The 13,900-nt window shown below is 39.1% G+C and overlaps 1 long non-coding RNA gene across 1 annotated transcript; it reads right to left on the reverse strand.

Annotated features, from left to right (window-relative positions):
* Positions 1-401: 401 nt before the first annotated feature.
* Positions 402-12,637, reverse strand: LOC138685430 (uncharacterized). The gene is made up of 3 exons (XR_011324679.1): positions 12,446-12,637; positions 6,260-6,340; positions 402-5,180 (listed from the first exon to the last, which is right to left on the reverse strand). It is a non-coding gene; the product is annotated as an uncharacterized lncRNA (long non-coding RNA).
* Between the last annotated feature and the right edge of the window lie 1,263 nt (positions 12,638-13,900).

A 13,900-nucleotide genomic window follows, 5' to 3' on the forward strand; every position in this document is an offset into this window, starting at 1 on the left:
CTGGATGCACGCTATTCCCCCACAGCAAATGCAAGGTGAGTCAAGTCCGCCTCACACACCTGCAGGGTGGGCTAAGCCCACTCCAATTACCATGCATTTGTCACAGGGGCAGCCACCATGCATCAGCTGGTACTTGGTAACCCTTTTGTGTACAACTCGTTCATCCAAACTTATTATTGCTACCCTGCCATTTCTCACAGGTAGTTTTGGAATTGTAATATAGTCATTTAAAATGTGTGGATAAGCATGTACTATGAAAACAAGGAAGTGGGAAAGGTAAGGGAGGATAACTTAGAATCATAGAATCATTTAGGTTGGAAAAGACCTTTAAGATCACCGAGTCCAACCATCAAAACTTGAATCTATTAGTTCCATTAAAAACCCCAAACCTGTAGACAGGTTGACTTGTGCTTATTCTTTCATTATAATTCAATAAGCGATATTTTAAAAACCCGTTTACAAAAGTTTTGAGTGACACCTGGACATAATGACAAACATCGCTTACAGTTCTTAGGCCACTAGGAGAGGTGACCAAGAAAGGAGAGTAGGCAAAAAGCATCATTCCAAAGCATTGATGAAAAATGAAACAAAATCTGAATTTCACTCACCTCTGCAAATGTATGCTTGTGAGCCTCAATCTCCCTATTCAAATGGTGGGCCAGATTCTGCCTTTAGTTATCATGTCAGTAACTGAAGGAAGAATTTGGCTTTTAATTTCTTTTCCCTCCAATGCCAAGAGTTGTGAAACGTCACCTTATTACACACCCCAGCTATTTGTACAACTGCCAGAATTTGCCTAGCAGTTCCATTCAGTCTTTCTCTTGCTAAACAAAGTGCCTTCAATGCTTATCTCCAAGAACGGTTGCTCATTCTGAGCATTTTTTATTCTGAAGATTGGTTCCTTTTTTTTTTTTTTTTTTTTTTTTATTAACATGTCCACACTGTTACTAAACATAAAGGGTTTCTCAAGGAACCAATTTTACCACATTTGTTTGGGTGTTATATGGATGTTCGGAATAGAAATCAAGAGTACAAAAATAGATTTCCTTGATTTATGAGACATTCCTGTTTTCAATTCACCATCAGTATGTGCAGACACGATGCAGTCAAGAAATGAAGCATCTGGTTCTCCCACGTTTCATTTATGAACTTTAGCACCAGATGTAAATCATTCATAAAATCCCAAAGTGTTGGAAGAGCCTCTTCCTTCATTTTAACAAACATATACTCCAAGTACTGTACCTAACACTTCACATCATTTGTTACAAATGATGGGATCTGAATTTTAATGACTTCCAGAAATAAATTTCAAGAAGGAAGAAAAGAGGAAGAAGGAAAACAGGTGAGTGTGGCATTCCTTGTTTCTGACCGTGAATTCTCTTTGAAACCAAAAGATGTCACTTTAAGTTATTATAAACAAAGTCTACATGTTATTACCTGCATACAGAATGTTTTGAAGAGAACAAATCTATTAGCTTATAACTATTCTTCTCCCAAATCCTTTCCATTAGTGTCACATTCATGTCAGCAAATGCTGATTCAACTTCAAATCTGAATTGCTTTCCTATTCTCATCTGCCAATCGCCCTTCCTCTCCTCCTTCAATCCCTCTTTCAGTCCCATTTGTTCAGAGAGCCCCTCTTGCCTTTCTCTCAACATCTGTAATCCCTTCCTCCTCCCTTCCCATTCCTTTGTTTCACAGTGTGCATTGAATTTCATAGGATAACTCACACTTTGGGAATTAAGCACCTGCCAAAATAATTACGGGATCGAGGCCTATTCTTTATGTCAAAGAAACCTGTCTTATTCTCTGCATACAAGAATCCTTTCAACGATATGCATTAGACAATGCTTTCAACAACAAATCAGTCTTTTCTGGCCCTTTTTTAATACTACATTTCTTACATATTAATTTAGCTGCAGAATTATCAGGCATGCGTTTCATGCACTGAGGTTGCCTTACAACATAGAGAGCTGAGAAAATGCAAAGAAAGTGCACCAGCAGGTATGGCAAGAAGGCTCCTCTATGAAGGGCCCCTTGTTGGAAAAACCTCTATGTGAGGGAACAGAGAGTTGAAGAAGATTCACAGAATCGCAGATCCTCCTCAGCTCTGCACTCCTCCCTACACCCTCTCTGCCCAGCTGCTTTGCAGGCTGCCATTCAGGGCAGCTCTCTTTGCTGTCCTCTCCCCCATTGTACAGTTGCTACACTTCTACACTTCTAAAGGAATGGGCGTAATTAGCCCCAGTGTACAGATATCAGCAGTAGAAATCTTATGGTAACACACATATAGTTCCAGTAGTAATAAACACCTGTAAATATTTTCTTATACATAAAGAATTTCCTTGTACTTCAACAGTATCTGGCATTTATTTAGCTCTTTATTAATAGCTAGAGCACTAATCACTACAGTAGCTGAGCACCTAGAGTCCTACATAACACAATATTTACCTCCAAGAATGGATTTGAGACAAGAGCCTTTCCACCAGTGGCCAGGCTGTAGGTAGTCTACATGAATTGGTAAGGCCGTGGAGCAGCCTCCAGATAGCTCCCAGCCTGATGTGCAACACTTTCTGCAGGGACATGCTGGGAACATAGTGAGTTGCTTTAAGCAGGCTGGGAACACAGCAGGGGCAGATCCGTGGGCTGCAAATCTCATGCAGAGATCACAGCTGCGACTATAGCCCACAGTTTATAGTACAAGCTGTAGATCAGTTGCTCGGGTGCCTTAAGCCCTTGGGCGGAGAAGGATTCTTTCCAGTCTCTTGCAGCCTTGTTCTCCAGCACAAACACCAATTGTTCAGCCCCTGCCCAGGGAGAGTTGGAGCTCCAGTTGAGTTAGTTCCCCTTAAAACTAAAAAAAAAGAAAATAATCTCTTCTCTCACAGGCAAAACTCAGCAACTTTTGAAGCAGAGCAGATGTTCAACAGTGCGGGCAGCAACGTTGCACTGAACTGTTTAAGGCACCAAATGAATGATACTGTATCGAATCAAAACTTCAGGGGAGATTTAGGTAGGCACAATATGAATGCTGAAGCTGAAATCTGGCCTGAACATGGGGAGTTAACATCTCCGTTCCTGAGAAATGCGATACGGGAACTTTAGCAACAGCATGTGCTCAGCATCTCAGCCTTCTACGTCACCCCGAAGATCCCATTGCCAGGCATGTAGCTGACACCCCGCTGGGACATTGGTTACGGGAGGCAGAGTGTCTACAAACTGCCAGTGTCACCCCTCTGTGGCCATGGGATCTCCTGCCTGGTGTTAAAGGTGGGCTGCCCCAAGGTTTCACATTACAACTTGTGGCCCAATCCCTAATCCAAATCAATGGCTGACCTAGCGCAGTGGGGGTCCGCATCTGACTGCGACTGCTGTTGGATTGCTATTAGAGGTGATCAAGCACGGAAGAAAATCATTCCATGGGTGGAAAACACAGCATTTTTTTAAAATGTTCATTTTGCAGGAATGGTTTTAAAATCTTTTTAAAACAGTTTAAGAGTGTCTACTATAAGAGAAAGCAAATTTTGCTGAATACAAAGTTCCAACATTCCTTCAATTAAGATTTTTAAAAATTATAAAATCTTAGAATATAATTGAAAATTATCAAGACTTTTTTTTCTTTAAGAAAAAAGAGGATCTTTTTCTAAAGACACCTTCCATATTTCACCTTTTAATTCCTACTGGCTTTCCTTATACCCCAGAATTCATCTAATTCATTACTATATGTAGACTGATAAGCCTTCGATCACTATTGCCATGCGTAAATATAAAAAGGTGATCAGTTGCACTCTAAGAGGTTTTCCTGTGAAAGCTTATAATTCCAAAACTCAGATCCCCTTCTCCCTTGCAAGTATTCTAAAGTTGTAACTATACATATATTTATAAGGATACTGTCTCTGTCAGGCTCCTTTTAACTTGGTATTTTTTGGTAATACTCATCCAAGTTCTGCAAGCCTTATTTATTTGGAATGGGTACCTCATTCCATAAGTAATTCCCACTGACTTCAATAGACCATCTATGATGCAAGATTCTTCTCAATGTCAATGAGAGCTTCAGACTTCGGCTTCTGTATCCTGAAAGTGACTAGTGGCAAACAGTGAAAAATATACATAACACATCATTAATCTCTTTTTTCTTTTTTTTTTTTTAATTGCACCTAAACATCAATTTATTTCCAAAATAGGTATAACTATTACACCTTTGCCATTTCTTTCTTTTCTTTTTTTCATTTTATCTATGCTTGCAATCCAATTCAGGGCAAAAAAAAAAAAATATTAGCAGCAAAGCCAGTTCAGACATGCCCTCTGTTTGAGAAATACCATCAATTTTATTTTATTCCCCACCTTCCTACCATATTCAGAGGCTGCAGCCTGAGCCTTTCAGAACTCTACAGGCACAACTTACAGTTTCATCTTGGTCCCACAGTGCTTAGGTGGTCTCTCTCAAACTAACCAAGGCAGGAATACCACCTCCTTGATCCGTAATGCACTCATCCATTTCACTTGTCTGCTCAGACATCCCAGGCCAATGATTTATTTGCAGATGTGAAGCTAGGAAAACCTCCCCCCTTCCAAACACATGTACACATACTTTTATAAACTGGCTGAAATATTCAGTAACTTCCCAGAGGGGAATGGGTTTCCCCCCTCCCTCTCCTATATGTTTTATACAGTTTCCATTATTATTTGATAAATGTGTTATGACACACTATTTACCTCGGTCAGCAGCTCTGGGGAGCTTTGTGCAGCTTTGCTCCCCACCTCTGCCACCCACTAGATAGTTCACAAATAAATCACATTCCCAGATTAAGACAATACAGTTTGGTACTGAAAAGGGATAAGAGAGTTAGGATGAGATATGCTGGAGGAGGCTTTGGTTTCATTTCTCCCTTTCACTTCTGAGCCATGTAGAGCTGATTCTCAGCCTGTAACAGTGGCTCTGCCTCAGTCAACTCCTTTTTTCTTTCAGGGGCAGGAAGACATTCTCTGTTCACTGTGCGAACTCTCCATGTTTGAGGTTCCCAGAGAAATACTCAGAGCCCAGTTTTCCATATGGGCAGAAGCAAGTCTAAGGAGGTCTATTGTACTGCATATATTCACAGGTATTGAAATAATCTTTTCCAAGGGCAGGAAGCGTGCCAGTATGTACCGTATGAAAGAAGGGCTGGAGACCTGTCCTGCTGGAAATAAAATAAATATATTTAAGGTGGATGATCACAGACAGTTTTGTGTAGACTTGCTCAATAGTATACTACAGTCAGAAGTTTATGGGGAGGAGGAGGATTTACCCTCCAAAGCAGTTACCAAATAGCATTACTGCACATACGCTCAAAACAAGCGTTGTCAGGGAAACACTTGGTGTCATTGTCACTTCTTTTTGTATGAATTTGCTACCAAAATCCAGAGGGGACACCAGGAGTAGGGTCTGCAGACACAATGAGCGGTTTGGGAAGCATTTTGAAATCAATGATGCAGATGTGTGTGCACATATGTGTGTGTCAGAATGGGGCAATCTCAAACCTGATTAAGCCTGCTCTCTTGAAAGTTATTGAAAAGCAGATCCTTCCTAGAGTCACAGGCTGGCTTTCCAAAACCAAACACAACCAAAAGCTCAAATGAAATTAGGTCCATGAGAAAAAGCAGCCAGCTGTACCAGCTGAAAGTTTTTCAGAGAACACCACTGTTCCAAACACTGCCTTGCTAATCCCACCAATACATAACAGCATCTGTAGAAAAGGCAAGAACAGAACCCAATCACAGTACTGTTGACTCCAAACATTCAAAAAGTGTGAATGAATAGTCTCTTCTTCTTGGCTGTAAATTAAAAACAAAACAAAACAAGAATGGCTGAGAGTCACAGGAGTTTTGTATTTTTTGTTCTGTGTGTTTTAAAGTTGCAATAATTTTTAAAAATAATTTTTAAAAATTATGTTAGAAGCATGCTAGTATAAGATAAAGGATGTTAGTGTTTCCTCCCCCATGACTTCAGGGTGCCTGACAGCCCCCAGTTAGTCTAGTGGAAAAGAACCTTTGAACTATGCTCGAAGTGAAGTATGTCATGGATGCCAGTGCAGTCTTCTCACCACCTTCACACTAAGATAGCCAGAGTCCTTGCAATCCTTCTTTGAGCTCACAAACAGAATCAACATGGGGAGATCCTTCCTTCAGGGACTGTGTGGCTCAGTGTTCATTACTTTTCCCCCTCCTCATACTCTTCTATAATATTTTTAAGGCTTTTGTACTTGATATTTCCTCTTACATTCATCGGAGGAGGTGAGAGCTATCCTTTCTCATCAAGGCTTCCAGGGTAGGCTTCACCCTCCAGGTAAGATAAGCCAGCCTGCAAAGAAAGTAGAGCAGTCACAGACCTTCTGTGCTAGTAGCTCTAAATATCAGACCTCTGTGTAGGGAGGTAGAAGCTGCTACTGGTTCCTATTCTGAACATCCTAGAATAGAAACCATTAAAGAGCAGCACCTGCAAACTGGATCTGCAGATGTAAAAAAACCTTTCCCACCTCCTATGGACCTTTGGAATACGACACCTATCCATGTCCTCCATGCTATTAGAATGAAAGATAAAAATGCTCGTATTTATAAGCACTAACCTCAAAAATATGAAATGTGGGTATTTCTGATGAATGCAGAAGTCCAGTAGCAAAACCCTAGTAAAAGTATCCCCCCAAATTTCTATATTAAGGAAAAAATTTGGCAAATGTTTGCCACCAATAAAATTTAGAAATATGAGCTGTGTAATGAATGGGATGCTATATTATGACAGATTATAATAATAGATGCCATTATGCAAAAAGACACAGTATGCCAATGTAAGTTGACGTGGCACACTCTACAGACGATAATTCCAGTCTGTCTCAGCAACTGTATGAAAAGCAAAGCAGAGCATAGAAGAATCCCAACCAAATAAATTAGAGATAAGAATTAGTTACTGGGAAAAAAATGAGGAATATCGGTTTGATTTGGTAACTGACTCATATGCCAACAGTGGTTCTGTGGCATGACAACTTATCTTTCTATATTTTTTGAGTCCAGATTGTTACGGTGTTTATGTGTTCCTGTGCCTTTGTTTCTCCTCAGCCCTACTGAAGAGATGTGCAAATTTACAGTAATGAGAAGAAAATCAAATCCACCTCAACATGCTAATATAATGGAGCTGCCAGATTTTAGTTTGCTGTTCATGAGTTTACTAAAAAATCAAAATAATTAAGGAGAAGCAAGTGAAGTATATTTGTTCCTTTCCTAATAAGAAACAGGGTAATCTCCTGTGAAAAGCACCAGCCTAAAAAATAACTGAGAGATTATGGACAGTTAACAAATGTTAAAGATTAATTAATTGGGGGAGGGGGGGAGACGACAATTGTGTGCTGTGATAATTTTGCCATCATTCTTCCCCTTTATAAATTTTAAACTGGTCATGAAAAATATTCTCAAAGCTTTGAAAAAACAGTCAGATTATTTCATCACAAGTGAGATAAATGAAACTCTGATGTCTTACAAATGTTTATCCTATATCCTTCATTTCCCCTGTCAAAATAACCCCAGTTCATCTATTAGCCCTCTTCTCTCCCCATCCTGTGTAACCCCCCAGCAAGCAAAAGATGATTCTTGCTATAGTTAGTCTGGAATAGCAACCAGGCTGTTTGGCTAGCCAGTACACGTCTACTAATTGGCTTGCTGAGGGATAATTAGCAGAAACTATTTTTTTTTAGCCACTTACTCATTTTCATTAAACTTAGAGGAATTTAAATAGGGACTTCCACTCCTCAGTCAAGTTTGTCAAAAGTGGGCCTTGTTTTCAACTGATTTTGGGCACAGCAGACAGAGAGACAGTACAGTTGCATCGACCTTCATTCCTAAGGGAGCTGAAGCAGAAATTGAAGTGTCTCTAGCAAGGAGCATAACCTGAGCACTCAGAATTAGGTTATAAGTTAAACTACAGTAATTTGTTGAACGTAGACAGAACTGAAAGATTTCCACTAGGAAAAAAGCTCTTAAAACATACCTAGCACAGAGGCTCGTTTCAGAAACAAGTCACTCCCTGAACTGAATCTTGGTTTGCAGTGGCTTTATAATGCAATTCCCTATTTCCACACCTCTTTCTGTCAGTGTGTATCATCACCAGGTCTTATGTCACACCACATAAAGTCTCCGCTGCCACCTCATTCTTCCACTTCCTCTCCCAAATCCATAAGGATAACCCAGCTGTTAACACCCCCAGATCCTTCTGTGAGTGCAAGAAAGGAGCAGGAGGAGTTGTGCTGAGCTGAGCTGCACAAGCACTGCCAGGCCAGCCAGTGCAGGTGAGATGGTGGCCAGCTCAGCAGGGGCATGGAGCAGGTGACAGCTGAGCAGCGTTACAGCCCTTCTCTCAGGAAGGTGCAAAGGCCATGGCCCTGCTTGGTAAAAGCATCAGCTTTTAGGAAATGCATTAAGAACTTCGTATTTCTGAGACCTCTACCACTTCAACAAATTTGATTGAGAGTGGCCAATGGCTTACGAAGTTACTGGGGGACAGAAGCTGACAGACAGGTAAACATCACGATAGCACATCTCACTTCCTTAAAAAACAGACTAAAAAGATGAGGAGGCTCACGTTCACCTGATTGTAAATGATTTCCTGTCACTGGGCTGTGTTTCTGTGACCCCAGTCATTTAATAGGCTTGCTTTACCCTATGTTGTCTGATAGTGGCTTGGCTGCCACCCTCCCTATGATGATGACTCAGTGTGCTGCTTTTCCTGTCTTATTCTATGAAACACATCATTTGATGTGACTAACACAGTTCATTTTGATGAGTCATAGAGCCAGGAAATGTAAAGAAGATGCGGTTTTCTGAAGAGTGCAGTTCAAACAAATGTTAGAAAAACAAAGCTTAAAAAAATAATTCTTCATCTTAAAATTGTGCATATGGTATAGCTCAGGTCTACCTGCCTACATGGTACTAAGTCCTTTTTTTGTTGCTTGAAATCATTAGTGTTAACATTCCTGGTAGCCTGTCTGATTAATTTGTGAGATGGTGGGGGAGAATAAGTGGAAGGACAGTCTCTTTGTCCATGTTATAAATCTGACAGCCATTTTCTGTCATTCTTAGAAGCTGAGCCTCACTTTCTAATTTCTAATGTACAGTATGTAACTGCTGCCTTCATTTCAGTGCATGTTTTAAGAAATTTGTATTCTAATTTGGTGGGTCCATTTAAAAAAATGGACACAAAAAAAATTTTTTTGCCTGTGCTCACAAAAAAAAAATCGGACACACCAAGACTCTGAATCCACTTCTTCCTTTTTTCCAGCCTAGAGCTACAACCACAGAACTATTCTTCCCCTACACGTGGGTATAGATATTTTTCCTGCCTACATAGGAAGGGAAACCTATATGGATTTTCACATTTCTTCCTTAACGATTCTTTACAATTAGGAAAGAAATGGCCAGGGAAAGGGTGTTGCTACAACCTTCCTTCTCCCTCCGACCTCAAGCAACTGGAAACTCCTCCGACAAGAGGAGGTAGGGTGTAGAGGAGAACCAGGACAACAATGTTGCTCTTCTACACAGTTTTTTAGCATTGTTTTACTGGAGTGAAGAAAAATCCCTCTGCTTCATCAAGGATGTGGAGAGGCTACAGATGCTTTCATTACCTTTGTATTCCTTAGAATACAGGAAAGTTTCTTCATCATCTCCCTTGACAAAACCAGCAGCTTGAAGAGCAGGAACACAGTAAGAGCCTTTCCCCTACCTCCTCCTCTGTCTCCCCAGAAGTTTGCATTGCCACACACAACAGGAGGTGCCTAGCATTTCTCCTCTTTCTTCCTCTCGGGAGCTAATGACAAAACAGAGAAAGCTTGCCAGGCAACACCTCAAAATCACTACTCCCTGCAGAAAGGGAATAGGAGCTCTCTCTAACCAAGCAGAGACCATTTGGACAGGACATTAGCAAGAGCCAAACTGACCTGGTTGGCAATTCTTTGCAAAATAGAAGATACTACAGCTGCAAACAGCCAGAGCACGTTCAAGCGATGGAGGAATGTAGAGCACTGTCACTACAGCCTTTTTCTTTCTAAAGGCAGAGACATAGTTGAACCAAGCAGCCATTACCTCCTCTCAAATTGTGACCAAGTGCATGCATTATAGAATATTTTTCTGAATAAAAGTAATGTACTTATTTGAAAATAAAGATGATTTTTTTTAAGGAAATGGCAGAGAACAAAGTGCACAAGGCCAAACTTTCTAATAAATGAGATTTATTATGGGAAAAAAGTCCAATAATTGCATTTTCAGGGGAAAGGTCATTATTACTTAGAAAGAGGTTAATAGAACAATATTAATAGCTTTTTACAGGGCAAAAGAGATAGATGCAGTATTAATATGAATGAAAACAAGAATGAGGATGCTCCCTGTTACCAAAGTTTAGACTAAAAATTCAGGAGGTCAAATTCATCTTTCATACTCCCCAAAATAAAGAATTAGACAGTATAAAATGTTATCAAGCCTTTTCATTCAGTGAGTTTAACAGAAAGTAGCAGAAATAAAGTGATCAAAAGTTTTAGCCTGAAGCCAACAATTAGAAGCATGGCTCAAGTCCTGTGTCTCTGGAAGACTCTAAGGGAAGATTGTTGAAGATAAAAGTCAACATGACTCCATCATTGAACTTTTACTAAAGGAATTGCAGCAATTCTGTCTATTTGGCCAATATTTTAGATTAGACTAATTTTCTAAAGTAATGGAAAATTGCCAGAGATAAAAAATAATTTGCAATATACATTAATAATAATGTTACATTACACATCCGTAATGCATTTCATGCAAAAGTCTTAAAGTACTTTATAAACACTTAATTAAGCCTCCCAACACCCTAGGAAGTAAATGATTTTTCTCAACCATTCCCCAACTGGAGAAACTAAGGCACAGAAAATTTAAAGCAAACCTTTTGCCTCAAGTTATGTAATGACTGGAATTCGTTACAAAGCAAGCATGTAGGAATGAAGAGGGCACATGCAAAAAATACTGCCAAAACCAAATAATTTTTCTAGTCAAAACAAAAAAATTCCAGCATACTTTCCCAGTTTTGAGCACTCAGCAATCTCTTAAATACTTCTGAGAATTTTTTTCCTCATGAACATCTTTAAACACATCCAGGAAAATTTGTCTACCAACAAATAAATATGCAAACAAATAAATAAATTAAAAGTGTCTATTTAAAATACACGTTGCAAAAATATCTGCTCATCCTCACTGGCAAAACTTGCTAAATAATTAACAAATAAAACGCAATAATCTTGATTTTAATCTCCAGACTTGACCACTAATACTGATTTTCTCTTTTAGATAGCGTTGAGTGAGGAAGAAAAGAGAAATCCAAAGGTGATTATAAAGATGGTTATTAACAACTGTCATGCACATGTGTAAACTATTAGCAAGTCTTAACTACAAGGTTAAGCAGGATCTGTCTAACTAGTAATTCCAGCCTGAATACTCTCAGCAGTACCACACCAGGACTCACAATTATGTAAGTTTGCTATTAAAATGCAAGTTGGAATCAACTGTTAAATCTCCATAGTGACGAATACACTGAAAAGCTGTCCTACTTTGGAAGATTAAATTGACTTTATTTTTGGTTATTATATCTAAACACTGTAACTTGCTTTATTGTACTCTTACTAATTCAGTTTCACTTTACCAAGCACCTCAGACAAGAGAATTTACTTGAAGTCACAGTCAAGCTGGGAAACATATATATATAGGACATCTTTTCAGAATACTGTAATTACGAGTATGAGTATTTAAAGTCAAAACTCATAATTGTGCATGATGAGGGAAAACTGAGGAATCTTTTTGTTGAATGTTTTGGCTGTAAAGAGAGCCGCCAATCCCATCAGTTTGAGGAAGTTTCAGAGCAGATGTCTGTATAGTATTTGGGATGCAATTTTGTCATGGAGTTAAATAAAGAAAATTATTCAAGGGCTACAATACTTAAAAAATCCTGATGTGAAATTTATTTTACTAGTAGCACTGCATTGTATAGTCATTTGAGGAAGAGATTACTTAATATAATGTAATGGGGGAGATTAATGTAAGAGATTAACTCTTCAGCCCTTACTCTTGTACTATGTTCTTTATATACTAATCAGGTAAAGAGATAGATAGTAGCATTTTAAAGGCTTCCTTTTCTGTGATCTATTTCTCTGAGTGAAAAGATGATGTCTAGCCTTCCTCACACTGAATTCATTGCTTTGGTCTATAGGAAAGGGCTTTTGGAAGAAAACCTTAATATAAGTCAAGGCAAATTAAATTGAGATAGTGCAAAAGGCATGATGTGAACAGAAGAAAATATCATGTGAGAACACATAAGGGCTTAATTTTCCCATTACTAAGGCAAGACTGGGTGAAAGCTAATAAATCACGGCAGCACAGCACCACATGGAAATCGGCATCTTACCTAGATGGAAGTCACAGATGATAACTGCTGCAAAACAAAACCCAGGATCCCTTAGTATTATTGAGGTACCCACTCACCACGGCTTTTACAAGGCACAATGAAACACTGCAAAGTAAGAACATTCATGAGTTTTGGCTATCGCAGTGCACGCAGTCTGCAGAGAATCACACGGGTAGTTCAGCTTCCTTAGCTGCTGCCAACAAAAGCAGCCAAGTGAGAAGGACACACAGATCTGGGTTCCCTCCCCAGCTCTGCCACCTCGTCAGGAAATCGCTGCCCTCTAATTCCTCTGGTTTCTGCCTGGAAAATGGCTTTCTGCAGGGAATTTTAAAGAGAAGCGAGAGCTTTAAAAAGAGACTTCAGAAACACCCCGGTGCAATTCAGAGCTTGGTGATGAAAGTATTTTGTTTTCTGGGGCTTTTTTTCCTTCCTCGCCATCTTCACAGGTAGAGAAATCAGTCAATTTTTTCAAATAGAGATATTTCTTAAACATTTTACTGTTCCTGCCCCTAAAACTGACTCTTGCACAGTCAGTATTGAAATCTACTTATGTTTTAAACTCGATGGTATTATGTGATTTTGTTGGACAGAGAGATGGATACAAAGGAACAATAGACATTGCAAATATTTTAAAAATAATCTATTTCAAGTCTTTTAATCTTAAAAAGTACTTACTCAATTTAATCAAAATTTTCCTAAAGTACTCTAGTTGTCAGTAAGTCTTAACCCTAAAAATGTGAATGCATAGGGATTTTTATGGGTTTGTTGGTGGGGGGTTTAACATTTTAAATTTTTATTTGTTATTGAGCTGCTGGAGAGGGGAAAAAAGTCTTATAATGGGACTGTAGCTGAATGCTTAATTAGGAACACTTAATCACCTCTTCAAATAAGCTGAAGAGTTACATAACTAGACCTTACAATTCCTACAGATAAAGACAGTTTAACTTGGCTTCCTATGGAAATAAGCTTTATGTAACTGTTTTGTCTGTCTCTCCATCTTTCTTTTCTCCCCTTTACTTTCCCCTTAACAAAAGACTGCACCATTAGCCAATTTGAACTTGAGGGCTAAAAATCTCCAAAATTATATTCCTTCTGGTTTCATGAAGACAGCTGAGGAGATAAGAGAGAAAGACCTAAATCACTGCCCTAGTTTCCTCTAAATGAAAACAGTGAAAGTTACAGAATAAGTGAAAACTTGGTGTGAGATTACTATTTGCAATGCCTGAGCTGCAGAACAGGTTGGCTGCTATAGATTTCATGAGCTCAATTTCCTTGCATAGAGAAATAAATGGACAATTTGCTGTCCTACCGGAGGCCTCCTTCAGATCATCGTCTTCTCCTGGGTCAGTGCGGGTAAACTCTGCCTTTATGTTAGGCTCAAAACACAGGCCTTTAGGAAGCACATGGCCACAAGTATAATAAAGATGAATTATTTCTGTGATTTTCCATTTATTT

The sequence above is a fragment of the Haliaeetus albicilla genome, chromosome 5 (assembly GCF_947461875.1).
Source record: "Haliaeetus albicilla chromosome 5, bHalAlb1.1, whole genome shotgun sequence".
In the NCBI taxonomy this organism is placed as follows: Eukaryota; Metazoa; Chordata; class Aves; order Accipitriformes; family Accipitridae; genus Haliaeetus; species Haliaeetus albicilla.